Genomic DNA, 12,215 nt, shown 5'->3' with positions numbered 1-12,215 from the left:
CAACAGCAAAATAAAAACAGAGGTCTCTCGCCTCATTACCAAAGAGGCAAGGCATGTGTGGCCCTCTCTGACTTCACCAAACGATGATGCAGATCTTCAACCTTCACATTTTTAGCCAACAAACCTGTCAGTCACTGTTGATGATTTCATGGCGTCCGGGTGCACAGGAAAAGGCGCAGTGCTTCAGTGCCTCACCCTGTTGGCAAGGCTTCTAAATGCCTCTAGTGCTCCTGGGACATGTTCTGCATTTAGCCCAAAACAGGTCCATCTCTTCAGCCCTCCACAGCTGGTGTCCCCACAGTTTCTCATACTCCTCCCCATATGTAGACAGTGATTCTGTTTGGTTATGGCCACATGCCTTCCTAAGGGAGTGAGTGCCGTGGGCTTGTGCAACACCACTGCTCCTCACGCATTTCTGGGGAGGAAAAATTCCTCCTCCCCTTGTTTCCATCAGCCTGTCTCAGAAACGGTCATGGCGCTATTTTCATGTGCAACCTTTTTAATGCTTAGTAACACATTGCTACATCAGATCTGTAATCTGTACTCAATGAAAATGGGAAAAAAATTTCTTTTGTTTGCTTCTAAAATGAAAAGATGAGTATTAAAGTCGGAATCAGTGTTTTATTTTGAACACGCTTTGGATGATTTACCTAAATGACAATCTAATACACATTTCATATATTCTTTATTGTGGTGTCTTATGAGAAAAGTCTAGATGTGAAAAGAATTGAGATATAGCCTGTCTGTACACATCATCTTTTGGTTCCCTTAAGACACAGGGCCATTTTTTAAAACTTTTGGGACTGAAAAGAGAAAACTTACTAATTAGCTGCAAGTGTATATTGATTCCTCTCAAAGAAATTGAAGTAAGGTCTTTGCAGGTGTCGCATCCTAGTGATGGCTGGTCTCCAGAACTCCCCTTTCACACAAGTGTTTTTCTGATTCTATGATAACTAATTAACTATCATTTGGTGATTAAAAGAACATAAAGCAAGGATATGATTAAGAGTCCTTCATTTTAAACTCTTTAAGAAGTGATTAAGGAGAAGTACCTATTGCAAGCCCTTCTAAGTCCAAATGAAACCTCCATCACCTGCTCTTCAGCCGTGGTCAGAATAAGTTCTACACACAGCAACTGGAAGATTTAGTTCCTTTAAAATAGCATACCTCCTTGCTGCCCATTTAGGATTTGTTTGAAGTGCCCATCTCTCATTATACATGCACTTCTGAATGCCACCCCATGTTTGAAAGGATGGAGCCTTTGTATTAAGAGGCTTGCTCTCATCCTTTAAGTGGGGTGGTATCCTTCTTGAGGTGATCACTTGCCATTATTTTTAAATATATAAAAAGAAGAAGAAAACCAGACTTAATTTCAGAACTTTTAAGTCTTGTATTTATTTCTTTCCTGTTCTCAAGAAGGAAAATAAGTCTAGGAGACCTCCTTTCTAAGTTAAACTCTGGAAGATACAGTAATGAAAATGTCCCTTAGATAACTATTCCGTGGCTTTCCTAGAGATGTCAAGCCAGAATATCTGTAATTTATGGCACTTGTGTTGAAGTGGGTAGGTTTGGTTCAAACTACACACACTGATTGACACATCAGCCTCAGAGCTTGAAACGGCATTTGTTCATTTTCACATGTGGCTTTTATATTTTGACATTGAGTTACCAAAGCAGTTACGTAAGTTTGTATGACATTTTTTCATTCAGTTTTTCAGAACACACTCAGAACATGATCATGGTCCTTTAGTATGCAGGATATAGGTGCACAGTATGTCATGTATGTGACAGATGAGCCACCTACACTGATGTCTTTCTAAGAACCTGTCTATGTAATGAGAGAATCCTTTCCTCTGGGAAAAGTTATTGGAAGCCCCTCACTCTGATCTGTACTAGGTACCTGCTTAGAACGTTCTGGAGAAGTGACAGCCCACAATCCCAGGCTACTACCCTGTCTAAACTCACTTGGCTGTAAATGCTTGTCCTAACTTTATAATGAAAGTTCAACAACAGTGATAAGCTAGATAGTGTAAAAAAAAAAATCTTTGTTATTTAAATTTGTTTTAAAGGGATTAGCAGCATGACTTCTGTTTACTGTTTGACTCCAAGAGATAGTCTACCTCTAACAGTTAATATTTTCTAAAGGAAAGAAGTGGAATATGCCTTCAAGGGTCAAGCTTGAATCATTTAGAAATGATTCAAAGGTTTAAGAGATTTGTTTTAATTCCTGTGGTACTATTTAAAAAAAAAAACACTCCAAGCGACAGATTTATCCAGATAAACATTACACAGGGTAGTTTCAGAAAAGGGAGGTGGTAGTGGAATTTAGCCCTGGACTGAAAGAAACAACTGCCAGTTTTTCCTGACAGCAGAGTTACGTGTCTTGACTTCCAGTAATAGAAACCCAGGCAATTTGATTATGTGATTTGCCAGAAACATTAATGGAATTCTGGGGCATTTGTCGTGTTTGATGTGCAAATGAAAGGCTAAAAAATATTAGAAGAGTATTACATTTTTCAGGAGCCTCCACTTCTTCAGTCTAAGAGAATGGTAAGTGAGAGACCTGCTGTGATGAAGTTTCATTAGACATAATGAAGAAAGGGAATAAATAGAACCAAGAGTCTCCATTATTTCTCAGTTTGTCCTTCCGGGTTCTCTTAGCCTACAGGAAAATGACTTTCTGTACAAATCTGGAAGGACTTCCAGTAGATTTTGAAAGGATCGACTTTAATGTGATGGTCTGTACCATCAGCAATAACTAATATCTGTGTTCTTTCCTTTAGGAGTATAATCAGTTATAAGGTAGAATATTTTTGGCTTCAAAACAAAAAGATTCAGAAGTTCAGTAAAAAGAAATATCTCTTTTCCTTTTATTACATTGAACATTTTAACCATAGTAAGATTAGGATGTGTCATCAAGAGCTACTGGAATTAAAACCTGGAGACTTTTAACAAATTTACCAAAAAAAAGTTTTAATTTATTGCCAGTTCATTTTCAGATCTGTATGATCCCAGTGCCTCATGAAAATGCTTCATAGTTGAAACAAATAAAATTCTGGGTAGCTTTCTGTGAACAGGAATTCAAGTGCCTAGAGTTCACCAGTGAATAGGAAATCCTAAGACAGTAACAATTTCTTGAAAGAGCCTTCCTTAATTGGCAGCTGTAAACTGTAATGTTCTCCTTAATCATGCAACAGAAACAAAACATGCTGGTTTTGATGCCACTTCTTGATTCAGCAACTTTTCACTGTTTTAGGAAGCAAATTGTTTAATGCAATAGTTTGGAGGAAGTTATCTTTAAAGTAGCATTTCACACATAGGGCGGTAATCTTTACTCAGAACTGAAGTTGTCCAGGAAACTCCCATATTTTATGTCATGTTGTAGGAAAGCCAAGCATACCTTGTTTCCCAGTGGGGGTGCAGAGCCCCCTGATCACCTAGCTGGAGCAGGGTGGCTGGTGGGGGCACACCCACTCCCACCGGGTCTTTACTAGCACAGGGCAGCAGCATATGACTTCACTTTGGGGCTCAGTCCTAGTATCATGTGTCCCTTATTAATTTTTTCATTAAATTTAGACTTGAATAATCAGTTCTATCCCCTGAAAAATTTTGAAAGCAGGGCTTGAATTTGCATACCTCCGCTTACTTTGCATATGAGGTTATTACAGAGCTTACGGAACGTTTTCTTAATACAGATCGTGGCCCTGATGTCAGAGTGACTAGTCAATTCAGTGTGGGGAAAATTACCAGCAGCTGGCTAGTCAGAGCAACCGATTGGTTGGCTCTATTTTTAAACCATTTGTCTTATTGTGTAGACAGAGCTTTATTGCCCTGAAGAAGTTTTTTTTTTAACCCCCCATCCAGCTCAGTCTTTCCATCATTTCACCTTATGAGTCACTCACATAATTGTCAGTCATGCCTCTGACCTTCTTAAGAACTGACATCTTGCCCTCTCTGTGATGAAAGCAGACTCCTTGCCTCATTTCTCTCATTCTCATTTTGTAGCGGTCCCTCCCTTAAAGACACAGATGGCACCAGCCTCCTCCTCGGTGCATGTGACATCCCTTCCTGGGCTGTCTTATGCAGTCACAGCAGTGGGGTTTGCCCACCAAGTCTACTGCATCGTCAGAAAACGCAAAAGCTAATTCTAAGTGAGGAACACCAGTATTTCCAGAGAGGGAATGGGCAGCTCTGGCTTCCAGTGGCAACATGATTAAGTGACAAAATGTTTTTACCGTTCGTGATGATATAGTTTACATGTCAGAACTTTGCTAAGTTTGTAACAGAGCATTTGTTAAAGTGTGCAAAATCCAAGCCTACGTACAGTCTTAAAGAATAACAGCTATGGAGATGAGCCTAGACATTTAAAAAAAAAAAATGCTAAGCCATCGTACCAGCAATTCTTGTTTCTCCTAAGAACGTCATGTCTTTTCAAGACCAATGCAAGGAATTAAGATATTTGTGCCTTTTTATAATAGTGTCTATTATGAAAAATAAGTTGCTTATGGTTTAGGCCGCTTTGTAACAATATAAACAGCCCAAATTTATAGCCGTGGCTTCACTGCATGACTCAACACCTGATTACCTGTGATGAAATATTGTGATAGTGGTTTGCCAAGCTTATATGGAAGTTTGAAGACTTTATTTTTGCAGTCTTAATCTTGGGCTGGACCTAAGTCTATATATAAACCATGTGATATCTGTATTGTTTGTAGATGATGACAAAAGAAAACTACATCTTTTGATTTTTGTTGTAAGATTTTTCTTTTTATACTTAATGCTGGTTAGTGGGTCATTTGCAAATGGTAGTAGATTTGGCATACTTTTAAACTTTTGTTTTAGCTTGAATATTCTATAATAAACTGTTATAGAGTATAACATGCTAAATCACTACAAAATTTGTTGTAAGAGGTAAGAGGGGTGTAAACACTTTGTTAATAAAATACTATGTTTACAAATATATATATTGCCTTTCAAATGGTTTGTGGTAATATTCTTTACGTAACTTTTCTTAACTGAATATTCTTAAGTCATTTTGAAAACTGAAGTAGCCAGAACTTGGATAGCTAGGTATAGTATCTGGTGAGCAGCCATGTGTTCGCATCTGTTGATCCGGCCTCCCAGCTTCCTGCATCTTATACCTCTCCCTCTCTGGGTCCTTCCATAGTCAGGATGGGGAATGATGCTGGAGGCAAGCCTGCAAAGCCTCCTGTGAGTGTTGGGAGGAAGTGCTCCTTCCCCCGGTTAAGGAATGCTGAGGCACTTTGGTTCATGGGAAAAAAGCTTTACCTCATCTTGCATTATCTGGGAGATTTCATCAGAGACACTAGCATTTCCATTCTGGTGTTGATGTTAACCCTGGCATCCCTCAGAGCCATCCACTTCCTGCAGAAATACAGCTTCACATGCCCGTTTCCTCTCCAACACCCTGTTCGAAGCACATTTGTCTGTGTGCTGTGGTTGTCTCGGGATGACCGATACACGTTCAGATGAGCTGGAGAGAACCAGGTGGACAGACGTCGGTTTGCGTCTCAGCCCCGCTTAGGCTCAGTGGCCCTAGACAAAGTCCTTAATCACTGTGAGCGTCCTTACCTTCATCTGTAAAATGGGAAGAGCCTGCCATATACGCTGTGCCGGCGAGATCTCCACGGAACTGGCATTCAGCACAGCGTTAAGGAAGAGAAGCGCTCACGTGTAATAGTTTTTGAAAGCCGTCTCCTTGATGATCCTCATCTGATTCAGTTAAAATAACTATTTGTCATTAGTTTTCTGCATTTTTTCTAAAGTATATAGCATGTTTTAAAAAATGCCATAAATCTTGTGTACAACTCAATAAACTTTCACAAAGGAGACATCCCCATGTAGGCACCCTCAGAGCAAAAAAGAAGACATCATCTGTGTCCCCAAAGCCTCACCTTGTGCCCCTTTCCAGTCGCTGTCCTGTTTTCTGACATCACAGGTGAGTTTTGCCTGCCTTTGACTTTACATACGTACCATGTGGAGCCCTAGGACATGTCCTCAGGTCTGGCTTCCTTCATCCAAGATGGCATGTGGTATTTGCGTTCCTTCTCTGTAGAGTATTCCACTTGTGAATAAACTGCCATTTATTTATCCACTCTGTGTGCATTGAATTGTCACCAGATTATTTGCTATTGTGAAGGTACCACAGGGAATATTCTGACACATATCTTTGGCGCCCAGTGGAGATTTCTATTGGACATATGCCTGGAAGAGGAATATTGGGTCAGAGGAGATGTGTGTGTTGTGGGCTGGCTTGTCAATTTTTGCCTTAGTAGATACGGTTTTGTAAAGTGGTTCATCAGCGTGACTCCCATCTGCACCAGAGGGGAACCGGTTGCTCAGTGTCCTTGCCAGCACCTGACACATTCTGCTCCATTTCAGTCATTCCAGCAAGTGTGCCGTGGTATCTTTGAGTGGAGTTTGCGTTTCCCTATCTGATGCATGTTTTGCAGGCTTTTTAATTGTTCCTAAAAGGGAGTGTATTTCTTGGTGCATGTCCTCTAGCGCTGCAGAGAATGCTAGAGCTGCACAAGGGAGGACAGGAGGACGACCCCACGCGTGGTGGAGAGTCCCAGACCGGCGTCACTCCCTGGCCTTCCGTCTGGCTGCGAGATGAGATCTACCAGAAGAGAACAAATGAAGTTGAAAGGTGAACAAAAAAAAGGTGTGGTGGGGGTGGGTTGGCTACATAAATAACAGAATAGATGACTATCTATAATCTATCGTCTACTGATGGAGCATCTACAAAGCAAAAAGAGCAGCCCTCAAAAAGGGAAACCGAAGGACCCATTACACGGAGAGACAGTTCACAAAAAAGAAAGTACAGGTAGTAAGTGAATGAGTCAAAGGGACCCCCCTACACTAACACACATGCAAGCAGCAGTGAACTTGTATGGCCCTTGGTGGAGGGCAGGGAAGAGAACACAGCTGAAACCCCTCCAGTGAGGGACGCACATCTAGCCTTTTGGAGAATTCTTCCCTTGACCCACACGTAGCCGCGTCAACCCCCTGGGGACTGCAGTATACAAGACGAGTTACGGCTTCTGGAAAAGGAACAGGAAATACACGGTCACATACAAATGACAATTGTAAGGTGTGCCCCATACGTAGTGAAGGCAAAAAGCAGGTAACACTTCACTATGTATGTAGAGTAGGACTCCGTTTATATAAAGCAACTTAAGCACATACGTATGTGTGGGCGTGCTTTTGAAACCTGGAAATACGCACTTTTAGTTCCTAGCAGTAGCTGTCTGTGAGAAAGACTTTGATGGCAGAAATGTCACCTTTTCAGTTTCTGCTTTATATATATTTGTACTTTATAAATGTGTGGATTTTTTCTTATAAAAGAAAATCAGGAACCCCCCTGCATCTTGTCTTCAGATCCGTAATGAAAACTGGCTGAATAGATAATTGAAGTCAAATTTGTCTGTCTGATTTTTCCATTTTAAAATACATACACACACACATTCATGCACAGACACCCCCTCAGCGTGGTCAGTAAAAAGCATAGAGCCAGACATGGAGCAATTGTGAAGAACTTTACAGTACACATTTATTTTATTTTTTGGTATTTGATAGAAACCTTTTCAAGCTGCCCTAAATTCTCTTAAAAAGAAGGGGTGGGGCAGTAAAAATAACTCTATGTTAAGAAGAATATTAGTCTATAGCCTATCAAAATAGTATTATTGCAGAAGCCAGTCTCATTTATAGATGCCAAGAAAAAGAGAATGACTGTGCCAAACAGGAAGAAACAGATAAGTGCACACCCAAAACAAACAGAGATGTTTTAAATGCATGCATGAAATAACTTTGCCATTTCCACGAGCAACTGGCTGCTTGCCTTGGAGCGTGGAAGAACTAAATCGTGGGCCCAGGTTTCCAAGCAACCTTAATGTTTATTGCAGGTTTTTTTTCCCCATTAGAACTGGAGAACTAGATTTCCATCAGGATGGGAAATTGCAAAATAAAATGCAAAGCCTTTAAAATTTTTCTGTTGTTTGGCTTATGACAATACTATCCAAAAACATGGTTCTCCATCGAAAATGTCAGTGTTGGTTGAGAAGCATCATCAGCCTTCTAGAATGTACCCACCAGGAGTATTAAATTATCACTTTATACCCTTTCCAAAGGACCAGTACTGCAGCTTATCAGAGTGCAGAAAGGAAAAAAAGATGATGACTAACACCTTACTGAAATGAAACACTTTGTTAGCTGTGACTTTCATCAGACCTCCTCTGGTCACTTACGCTTTTTATTTACAGCACAAACTTCAGCATCTTCTAGGAAACCATGTAAGAATGCAGAGATCACCTTTTAATAAGCTTGCCTGAAGTTTATATGACCAAATATTAGTGTTAAAGGGGTGGCGGAAACGGGACAAGATTAGACTTCTCTTTATTAATACTGTTAGTGTAGAATTGTTACCTTCGGGCATCTGTTAAAATATATAGACGATACAATGAGAAAGCAGCCAAGACCCCACTCCATTAGAGAAAGGCCATTTTGAAGAAGGCAGTTGTAGGGTTGTGAATGTCACTGTGAGCTTTCTGCACAGTATTAGGGCACAGAAGCCGGGCCCTTTGTATACTATTATCGATATTAGCATTTCAATCAGCTGCTCAGCACTGGGGGCAGCTCACCTCTTTTCTGTGCATATAAATAACAGTAGTTTTTTTTTTAAAAAAAAAAAGAGAAACAGGTACTACCAGCAGGGTGATTTGCTGTCTGAATATGTTATTAATGTCCAGACCCAGAATTGTGAAATATCCCACTGACAATATTTTGCATGAATTTAGATTTCACGTTCATTTATTTCCAATTTCCAGCATGGTGACCCCATGTTAGAGAAGCAGGATCTCTGTGGGGTTTCTTTTCTCTGTTCTTCAATTACTTATTCCAAATGAAATCCCCTTCTGAATGTAATAGGAGATGCGAACATGGGCCACCCGGCAGTTTTTTTTAAATGGCCTGTTAAGCACCGTATAGGTGCTGAAAGGATAGCAAGCTTTGAAGCCTCTCAGTAGTACATGGAGATGATGATCGTGTCTGGCGAATTACTCCTCCCCTTCTGCCTTGAACAGAAGAATCATCTTGCCAACTTGGAAAGGCTCTTTGACATCAGCTGGATTCAAATGATGTGCGGGCTCAAGTGATCCAGAAAGTTTGAGAGCATTTCAACAAGTGGAATAAAATTGCATTTACTTGAGAGAGAGTTTCTGAAATGAATGACCCGGGGCTCATTTTTCAAAGGGGACTCCAAGGCCAGCCAGAAGACACCCAGCGCTTTGCTGGCTCTGGCTCTGCTTAAACTTCAGCTACGTCCTCTGTTCATCTGCGTGGGCTTTAACTAGCTAAATGATAACGATGCAGACGTATGGGCCTACTGTGAATCGCTAATGATGGCAAGCAGTCAAGCGATATAAATTTAATATTATTAATCGCACCAATAATAAACATATAAATTCCATTACTAGCTGTAGCATCTGACTGCCTGTTAGAAAACCACACACATGTGGTGCCTGCGTTTTCTCACCCTGGATCCATTAGGGACTTTTTTAAATTATTGAAGTATCATTGATATACAATCTTTTGTTGGTTTCAAATGCACAACACAGTGGTTCAACATTTACCCATATTACCAAGTCCTCATCCCCTGCAGTGCAGTCACCATCCATCAACATAGCAAGATGTTACAGAATCATCAACTGTATTCTCCATGGGATCATGGGCTGTTGGGGGGAAGACCCGAGGAGTGAACTGCCGTTCCTATTACATCATGCCAAGGTCATGCTCTCAACATGCCTCCTCAGTCATCACCTGGCTGGGGCACTGCTTGCCAGATCTCTCCTTACAAGGTTGCTGTTTACCTACTTTTCATACTATACTCTATGGAAGGAAGTTACTCAGCAGAGCCCTCACTTAAGGGACAGTTATGGTCCACTTCCTTGAGGGGAGTATTGCTAACATAAGTTTTTTGGGATTCTTCTGTCTTTCTACTCTATTTATTCCATCATTCATGGATATTTATTTTCTGCTTAGGTTATAATCCAACACCATCCCTTTGACATGTACCTAGTGTTGTCTTCTGAGCACTTCCCTACTTTCTGGCATATAAGATCCTCCAGGTTCATCTCATACATTCCCTGCCCCCATCCTAGAATCAGCCATTTTCCCCAGGGAGTTCTAGTTCTATGTTTTGGGAATGATACTAAAAACTAAGATCTGGGAGCTGGGTACAATAAAAATATTTTTAACATGAAATTGCTATTCACAAGATTCCTATTTCTGACATAATGGAGGGGGATACCATTATGAGTGACCCTCCCAATTAAAGTAACTCACATGCTGGATGAGACACCCAAAGAGCATTGCAGAGCTGGTGCAAGGAGTGCTTTGATGCCATGAAGGAAAGCGAAGGTGACACCCTTAGAGATAAGCTGAGCCCAGGAGCTGGGTTATGTCCTAGGAAACTGCTGCAGTCCGTGAACAAGCGCTTTGCTTTTCTGTATTTTGGATTTCATAGGATGGAAGACACAGGTCAGGGCCCATCCGAGTTGGGGAGTCTAGCAGCATCCTTTAATGTACAGTGAAATACTGCCCCCAGGTCCAACTTGAAGGGAAAAGCCCTTTCCTCCAAGAATCATGAACACAGGGCAGCCTTTCCAAAGGTTTGAAGTTACCCTGGCCCACCTGGCCCCTACCTGGCAGGAACTAAGGCAGATCCTTTCTGGAGGAGCCACCTTCCACCCAGGTGTGGCAGATGGCATATTGCATAAACGGCTGCAACAATATCTCCTAACCTATGTGGTCTCCTAGGAACCACATCGTCTATCAGGACATAGTCTCTATCCCCTCCCTTTGATCCTGGACAGGCCTTTTGACTGCTTTGGATGGACTGTAGTGCACACAAGACCCTACATCACTTCTAAGACTAGTTTAGAAAAGGCAAGGCAGCTTCCGCCTGGCTTGCTCGCTCTGCCTCTTTCTCAGGACACTGGCTCTTAAGCCTTGAGCTGCCACGTAGAAAGTCCTGCCACCTGAAGCCTCCATCTGTAGGAAGCACATAGACAAAGGTGAGGTGGCCGCAGAGCCGCAGGTGTCCCAGCTGGCTGAGTCCTCCCAGCCAGGTGACATAGGAGTGGGTACACCTTCCCATGATTGCAACCTGTAAAGCAGAGAACTTGGACTTGCCCCAAGAGAGGTCTGGCCTTTGTCCTGGCTTCTGGGGGACACCCTCTGGGCCCTGGGAATGTTATGACCAATAGGTGTGTCTTTGTTTGCTTGAGGGCCTTAGATCATATTGGGTGGTCTCAGTGTGACCAGTCTCCTGGCTGGTCATACACATACAGTGTAAGGGAGGGTCTGGCCGTACCAGAAAGATCAACAGTGTGACTTAGCGTAGAGGCTTTGGGTCATGTGATATCAGTGGAACACCAAGACCAAAATCAACCACATGGACGATTGATCATGCCTATGTAATTGAGCTCCAGTAAAAACCCCAGACACCAAAGCCCAGGTGATCGTTCCCATTGGTGCTGCTACGTGGGTGTTGTCATACATTGGTGCTGGGGATGAACGCATCCTGACTCCACAGGGAGATGGCAACAGGAGCTCCACCCTGGGAACCCTGCACTGGGTGCTCCTTCTCCTGGCTGATTTGAATCTGTACCCTTCTGCTTTCATACACCATAAGCATGAGTATTACAGCTTTCAGTGAGTTCAGTGAGTGTGGCTATTGAATTATCACAGCTGAGGGCGGTCTTAGGCGCTCCCAGACCTGCAGCTGGTGTCGGAAGTGAGGGTGATCTCAGGGACTATGCCTTCAACATTATAGTTGGCCCCAAACTCCAGGCCCAGCCCAGCCATTGGCTTCCTTCAGCCAAAGAGACCCCGAGTGAGAACTGCCCAGCTGAGTCCAGGCAACACCCCCCTGATGCTGATGAAACAGCTGCTAATGTTGGCAACCCCTAAATTTTGGAGTGATTAACTATGTGGTGACTGGAACACCAGACCTCAAAGAAATTTCATGAATAAGGTGGAAAAGCATAAAACACACAGGGCATCCTGGGCAGAAACGAGAATCAGACCATCCGCACATCAGATGTTGAAGAGGCTATGAAAATAAGTATGTCTACTGTGTTTAAAGAACTAAAAGAGGATGTGGTGTTATGAAGCTCTTCTCTCTGAGCTCTAAA

The sequence above is a fragment of the Manis javanica genome, chromosome 5 (genome assembly GCF_040802235.1).
Source record: "Manis javanica isolate MJ-LG chromosome 5, MJ_LKY, whole genome shotgun sequence".
Classification (NCBI taxonomy): domain Eukaryota; kingdom Metazoa; phylum Chordata; class Mammalia; order Pholidota; family Manidae; genus Manis; species Manis javanica.
The sequence above is the reverse complement of the archived record's forward strand: the minus strand, read 5'-3'. Positions refer to the sequence as shown.